Raw genomic sequence first — 8481 nt, 5'->3', positions numbered from 1 at the left:
CATGCAGGGTATCGAATTAAAGCTACACTCGTTGTGAATCCAGGCAACAAGTCAGATTTTTAAAATGCTTTTCGGCGAAAGCATGAGAAGCTATTATCTGATAGCATGCAACACCCCAAAAGACCCACAGGGGACGTAAACAAAATAATTAGCATTTCGGCGTTACACAAACCGCACAATAAAATAGAAAACATTCATTACCTTTCACCATCTTCTTTGTTGGCACTCCTAGATGTCCCATAAACACTATTTGGGTCTTTATTTCGATTAAATCGGTCCATATAAAGCCTAGATATCGTTATATGTAGACTGTGTGATAAACGAAAAAAACATCGTTTCAAAACGTAACGTCATTTTTTAAAATTCAAAAAGTCGACGATAAACTTTCACAAAACACTTCGAAATACGTTTGTAATGCAACTTTAGGTATTAGTAAACGTTAATAAGCGATAAAATTCATCAGGAGGCGATGTAAAGATCATTAGCTGTCCGTCTGGAAAAATTTCCGGCTAGAAACTCAACGAAAATATCCGGTCCTAGGCCGGAGGAGATACGGTGTCCTGTATGTGTTTGACCAAGAAAAAACTCTAAGGGAAATGACAAGACTCTAGACACCCTGTGGAAGCTGTAGGTACTGCAACCTCAGTCAATTAATTGTGGTTCACGTTTATCAATGGGTTCAAGTAGCGCATGGATATATTTTCCCCATTTTCAGTGATCAGTTTTTCCTGTGCTTTTCAAGACCATTTCAAGGACAGCTTTTTTCCATCTACGTAACATTGCAAAAATCAGAAACTTTCTGTCCAAAAATGAGGCAGAAAAATTCATTCATGCTTTTGTCACTTCTAGGTTAGACTACTGCAATGCTCTACTTTCCGGCTACCTGGATAAAGCACTAAATAAACTTCAGTTAGTGCTAAATACGGCTGCTAGAATCCTGACTAGAACCAAAAAATTTGATCATATTACTCCAGTACTAGCCTCCCTACACTGGCTTCCTGTCAAGGCAAGGGCTGATTTCAAGGTTTACTCTACTGAAGACTCACCTCTTCAGTGGGTCATATGATTGAGTGTAGTCTGGCCCAGGAGTGGGAAGGTGAACGGAAAGGCTCTGGAGCAACGAACCGCCCATGCTGCCTCTGCCTGGCCAGTTCCCCTCTTTCCACTGGGATTCTCTGCCTCTAACCCTATTACAGGGGCTGAGTCACTGGCTTACTGGGGCTCTTTCATACCGTCCCTGGGAGGGGTGCGTCACTTGAGTGGGTTGAGTCACTGATGTGATCTTCCTGTCTGGGTTGGTGCCCCCCACCTTGGTGCCCCCCAACTTCGCCGACAGAGATGGCCGCCTCGCTTCGCGTTCCTAGGAAACTATGCAGTTTTTTGTTTTTTTACGTGTTATTTCTTACATTAGTACCCCAGTTCATCTTAGGTTTCATTACATACAGTCGAGAAGAACTACTGAATATAAGATCAGCGTCAACTCACCATCAGTACGACCAAGAATATGTTTTCCGCGACGCGGATCCTGTGTTCTGCCTTACAAACAGGACAACGGAATGGATCGCATGCAGCGACCCAAGAAAACGACTCCGAAAAAGAGGGAAACGTAGCGGTCTTCTGGTCAGACTCCGGACAAGGGCACATCGCGCACCACTCCCCAGCATTCTTCTTGCCAATGTCCAGTCTCTTGACAACAAGGTTGATGAAATCCGAGCAAGGGTAGCATTCCAGAGGGACATCAGAGACTGCAATGTTCTCTGCTTCACGGAAACATGGCTTACTGGGAAGACGCTATCCGATGCGGTGCAGCCAACGGGTTTCTCCACGCATCGCGCCGACAGAAACAAACGTCTTTCTGGTAAGAAGAGCGGCGGGGGCGTATGCCTCATGACTAACGAGACATGGTGTGATGAAGGAAACATACAGGAACTCAAATCCTTCTGTTCACCTGATTTAGAATTCCTCACAATCAAATGTAGACCGCATTATCTTCCAAGAGAATTCTCTTCGATTATAATCACAGCCGTATATATCCCCCAAGCAGACACATCGATGGCTCTGAACGAACTTTATTTAACTCTTTGCAAACTGGAAACCATTTATCCGGAGGCTGCATTCATTGTAGCTGGGGATTTTAACAAAGCTAATCTGAAAACAAGACTCCCTAAATTTTATCAGCATATCGATTGCGCAACCAGGGGTGGTAAAACCTTGGATCATTGTTACTCTAACTTCCGCGACGCATATAAGGCCCTGCCCCGCCCCCCTTTCGGAAAAGCTGACCACGACTCCATTTTGTTGATCCCTGCCTACAGGCAGAAACTTAAACAAGAGGCTCCCACGCTGAGGTCTGTCCAACGCTGGTCAGACCAAGCTGACTCCACACTCAAAGACTGCTTCCATCACGTGGACTGGGACATGTTTCGTATTGCGTCAGATAAAAATATTGACGAATATGCTGATTCGGTGTGCGAGTTCATTAGAACGTGCGTTGAAGATGTCGTTCCCATAGCAACGATAAAAACATTCCCTAACCAGAAACCGTGGATTGATGGCAGCATTCGCGTGAAACTGAAAGCGCGAACCACTGCTTTTAATCAGGGCAAGGTGTCTGGCAACATGACCGAATACAAACAGTGCAGCTATTCCCTCCGCAAGGCTATTAAACAAGCTAAGCGTCAGTACAGAGACAAAGTAGAATCTCAATTCAACGGCTCAGACACAAGAGGCATGTGGCAGGGTCTACAGTCAATCACGGACTACAAGAAGAAACCCAGCCCAGTCACGGACCAGGATGTCTTGCTCCCAGGCAGACTAAATAACTTTTTTGCCCGCTTTGAGGACAATACAGTGCCACTGACACGGCCTGCAACGAAAACATGCGAAAACAGACTGTTAAACAGCCACCATTGAGTGGCTGCTGCCAACACACTGTCATTGACACTGACCCAACTCCAGCCACTTTAATAATGGGAATTGATGGGAAATGATGTAAATATATCACTAGCCACTTTAAACAATGCTACCTTATATAATGTTACTTACCCTACATTATTCATCTCATATGCATACGTATATACTGTACTCTACATCATCGACTGCATCCTTATGTAATACATGTATCACTAGCCACTTTAACTATGCCACTTGGTTTACTTTGTCTACATACTCATCTCATATGTATATACTGTACTCGATACCATCTACTGTATGCTGCTCTGTACCATCACTCACTCATATATCCTTATGTACATATTCTTTATCCCCTTACACTGTGTATAAGACAGTAGTTTTAGAATTGTTAGTTAGATTACTTGTTGGTTATCACTGCATTGTCGGAACTAGAAGCACAAGCATTTCGCTACACTCGCATTAACATCTGCTAACCATGTGTATGTGACAAATACAATTTGATTTGATTTGATTTGGGTTGGGTTGTGCCGTGGCGGAGATCTTTGTGGGCTATACTCGGCCTTGTCTCAGGATGGTAAGTTGGTGGTTGAAGATATCCCTCTTCGGGTGTGGGGGCTGTGCTTTGGCAAAGTGGGTGGGGTTATATCCTTCCTGTTTGGCCCTGTCCGGGGGTGTCCTCGGATGGGGCCACAGTGTCTCCTGACCCCTCCTGTCTCAGCCTCCAGTATTTATGCTGCAGTAGTTTATGTGTCGGGGGGCTAGGGTCAGTTTGTTATATCTGGAGTACTTCTCCTGTCCTATTCGGTGTCCTGTGTGATTTAAGTGTGCTCTCTCTAATTCTCTCTTTCTCTCTTTCTTTCTCTCTCTTGGAGGACCTGAGCCCTAGGACCATGCCTCAGGACTACCTGACATGATGACTCCTTGCTGTCCCCAGTCCACCTGGCCGTGCTGCTGCTCCAGTTTCAACTGTTCTGCCTTATTATTATTGGACCATGCTGGTCATTTATGAACATTTGAACATCTTGGCCATGTTCTGTTATAATCTCCACCCGGCTCAGCCAGAAGAGGACTGGCCACCCCACATAGCCTGGTTCCTCTCTAGGTTTCTTCCTAGGTTTTGGCCTTTCTAGGGAGTTTTTCCTAGCCACCGTGCTTCTACACCTGCTTGCTGTTTGGGGTTTTAGGCTGGGTTTCTGTACAGCACTTTGAGATATCAGCTGATGTACGAAGGGCTATATAAATACATTTGATTTGATTTGATTTGTTACTAGTCCAATACTCTAACCACTAGGCTACCCTGCCGTTACACAACAAATGCAGGACTGCCAACATCCGATATTAATTCCTCTTCCCAACCCGCTTTAAGGTGACAGTCGGGGGATCAACACATACGTTTGACAACCCAAAAGAGGCTGTTCTTGTCAGCAAGTTCCCTGGCTAAGTAATCAGAACGGCTGGGTCAACCGGCTAAATGGCCAAATACAGGCCAGGAATGTCCTGCCTATGTCTTTTCGATCAGAAGATCAGAAATCGGGACTTATATGATGGGTGAGATGTTGTGGCTTATATAGCATTGTTTAGCCTATCATGTTTTAGCACCACTGACCCCCTAATGTGAGAGTGTTATTTCATATTAGTTTATATGCAGAGCATCTATAGACAACGAGTTAGTTCAAGCTGTATGTCTAGACACCCTAAGGTTTGTGTGTTAGTCAAGGAGTGCTTCGTTTGTGGAAGTCACTCAGTAAAGTTACGGGAGGGGGGGATGGGATCTGTGTTTTATGTTCACATTTATTAATACAGGTGGCATGACAAGCTCCCGCATGGCGGAACGTTTTTCTATTGGGCTTTGTATGACAGCAACAATTTTCTCTAAAATAAGAAATGCAACATAGTGACCGAGCACAGAGTAGACCTAGTGGAATTAAGATAGTCAGCTGGAACTGTAATGGCTTAGGTTATGTCATGAAACGAGCTAAGGTTTTTTTCATCTTAAATCACTGGGGGCTGACATAGTGCTTCTTCAAGAAACTCATATTAAACGCTCCACTCAGGCCAAGCTATGACTCAGCTAGATCGGTCAGATATACCAGTCTAAGAGGGGTAGCAATCCGTATAAGGAAAAACATTCCTTTCGTTTACTCATCCTCGATTTCAGATCCTAATGGTCGGTATATTATTGTGGCTGGTACACTGAATTCGAAACCATGACCTTGGTCAATTTATATGGACTCAACTTCGATGATCCATTATTTTTTCAAAGGGTATTTAAGGCCATACCAAATATCTCGGATACAAATGTTATTGTTGCAGATGACTTTAACTGTACGTTAGATCCTCTTTTAGATAAATAGCTATCAAGTTCACTTCAACAATCAAATGCCAGTGTACATTGATGACAAACCTTAACATTGTTGATATTTGGAGACTGGCGCACCCAACAGATAGGGATTATTCTTTCTTTTCATCATAAATCATATTCCAGAATTGACTATTTTTTGTTGGACTCCAAACTAATTCCATCAGCTGCGTCGGTTACCCATCACCTATTCTAATTATAGACCACTCTCCTCTGTTCATGGTGCTGAAACTCGACAATATGTTTACAGGTCGGCGACCGTGGCGCTTAGACGCATACCTGTTGAAAGATGAGGCTTTTTGTCAGTATTAGAAGGAGCAGATTGCCTTTTTCCTCGGAGCTAACGACATGGGGGATGTTGATGACTCCACCCTTTGGGAATCTCTAAAGGCTGTGATTAGAGGATACATTATTTCTTATACATCAGAGAGGAAGAAACGCACCAATACTAGGCTGAGAGAAATTGAAAGCGAGTTAGGGAAACAGGATAACCTTTTAAGGACGAATTCCTCGAATACAGTCCTTGAGAAGATCACAAAGTTGAAATATGAATACAAAACCATCCTTTCGAAACGGGTGGGCACTTTACTTGCAAGAATGCAAAAAAGTTATTTTGAACTGGGTGACAAACCACATAAATTATTAGCAAGACAGCTAAGGCATGTACAGGCATCTAGAGCTATTCACAAACTAAAAGACAAGAAAGGTAAAATAGTAAAAGATCTGCAGGATATTAATAAATGCTTTTCGCAGTTTTACTCAGAGCTATATCAATCAAAATGCGATGCTGCTGATCCACAAACTATGCAGGGCTTTCTCGCTGAATGCGAACTCCTTAAACACAAGGCCAAATTTACACTGGAGTTGCTTTCCAAGAAGACAGCGAATATTTGACTTACATCTACTTGAAAATCTAGCAAGGATCAACAAGCAATTTGACAGAGCTTGAAGAATTTTGAAAAAGATAATGGCAAAGGTTGTACAATCAAGTTGTGGAAAGCTCTTAGAGACTTACCCAGATAGACTCACACCTGTAATCACTGCGAAAGGTGCTTCTACAAAGTATTGACTCAGGGGTGTAAATACTTGTGTAAACTAGATATTTCTGTATTTCATTTTTATACATTTGCAAAAATGTATTAAAACATATTTTCATTTGTCATTATGGGGTATTGTGTGTATTTAATCCATTATGACATCAGGCTGTAACATAACAAAATGTGGAATAAGATAAGTGGTATGAATACTTTCTGAATTCACTGTACATACAGTTCATGATACAGTACAACTCTCCTGGCTGTGGTACCATAGCACTTCATGTTAATCATTAATGGTGATGAGGATGTTTAACTTTCTCACATTTTCTAAAGAAAAAGATACAGAATGAGAACCTACTCACTACCCCTCCTCCTCCTCCTCTTCCTCCTCCACTGTCCCCATGTCTCAGAGGCAGAAATGTCTTTATCACACAGATAATTACCACAGTTCATTAGGGAGGTTTAAGTAATCACACTCTTACGCTGCTACTGTTGTCACTCTAGGTCTCTTTCTCTCCCTCTCTCTCTCTTCTATTGAATCAACAACATCACCCTCTCTCTCCCCTACCCTTTCTTTATTGTTAGTGTGCGTGTGTGTTTGTGTGTGTATCTTTCCTGTTGCTGTATAAACGTCCCAAATGAGTTAAATGAGCGCCAACTGACCCCAGAGGCCTGGAAGCTAGATCTGCTATGAAAATGCCTTTCCTTTAATTTCCCCTGATCCACAACCTCACAACAAACAAACAAACAAACAAACACACACACACACACACACACACACACACACACACACACACCATGATCCCTATTTGTTTCACAGTCTGACCTCTGAACTATGACATCAGAGGTCAGTACGTCAGGGGGTGCTTGGAATGGGGACATTGCGAACCAGTACAGTAGGCAGGTTCACTGGGCAACTTTGTGGGCGACCCGACCAAATTCACATAGTAATGTGAGTTTTAGATCTGTCATTCTCATCGGAGGCAAGTCTGATAAGCGGTAGGTCTGGCTATGGGAGCTATTTCTATTCTTTGCAGTCGTTAAGTTTCACTTTTGCATATTTTTACTGTTTTTTTTTTTACATCAGCTTCAAACAGCTGAAAATACTATATTTTTGGTTATTGAAATTGCAAAGCGGTTTAGATTGCACAGTGATTTAACAAACAAGAAATGGCAGAGCCATTGTACCTTTAAGTGTTTACCATCATAAGGAACACATCTGCCTCAAGGACCTGCCATATTGGAATTTCCTTCATTTTGGAAGAATTTTTAAAAAATCTTGAAAAACCTCATTTTCACCCTAAGTTTGTGAAAAGCTAAGACTTTAATTAAAAGATCATCAAGAAAATTTAAATATTTATAAAAAAAATTAAAGTACAGTTAAACATGGATTTTTGCAGTGACAGGGTGTATTGATACACCATCCAAAGTGTAATTAATAACTTCAACATTCTCAAAGGGATATTCAGTTGCAGGTTTTTTTTGTTTTGACCCATCTACCAATAGGTGCCCTTCTTTGCGAGGTATTGGAAAATCTCTCTGGTCTTCGTGGTTGAATTTGTGTTTGAAAATCACTGCTCGACTGAGGGACCTCAAATTGGGAGGAGGTCAGAGACCTGGCAGTGTGGTGCCAGGATAACAACCTCTCCCTCAACGTGATCAAGACAAAGGAGATGATTGTGGACTACAGGAAAAGATGGACCGAGCACGCCCCCATTCTCATCGACTGGGATATATTGGAGCAGGTTGAGAGCTTCAAGTTCCTTGGTGTCCACATCACCAACAAACTATCATTTGTGAAGGCACAACAAAGCCCATTCCCCCTCAGGAGTCTGAAAAGATTAGGTATGGGTCCTCAGATCCACAAAATGTAATACAGCTGCACCATCGAGAGTGTCCTAACTGGTCGCATCACAACCTGGTATGGCAACTGCTCGGTCTCTGACCGCAAGGCTCTACAGAGGGTAATGCGTACGGCCCAGTACATCACTGGGGCCAAGCTTCCTGCCATCCAGGACCTCTATACCAGGCGGTGTCAGAGGAAGGCCCTGTAAATTCCCAAAGACTACAACCACCCTAGTTATAGACTGTTCTCTCTGCCACCACACGGCAAGTGGTATTGGAGCACCAAGTCTAGGTCCAAAACGTTTCTTAACAGCTTCTACCCCCAAG

This window comes from Oncorhynchus nerka, linkage group LG28 (assembly GCF_034236695.1).
Source record: "Oncorhynchus nerka isolate Pitt River linkage group LG28, Oner_Uvic_2.0, whole genome shotgun sequence".
Classification (NCBI taxonomy): domain Eukaryota; kingdom Metazoa; phylum Chordata; class Actinopteri; order Salmoniformes; family Salmonidae; genus Oncorhynchus; species Oncorhynchus nerka.
This window is presented reverse-complemented; position numbering follows the sequence as displayed.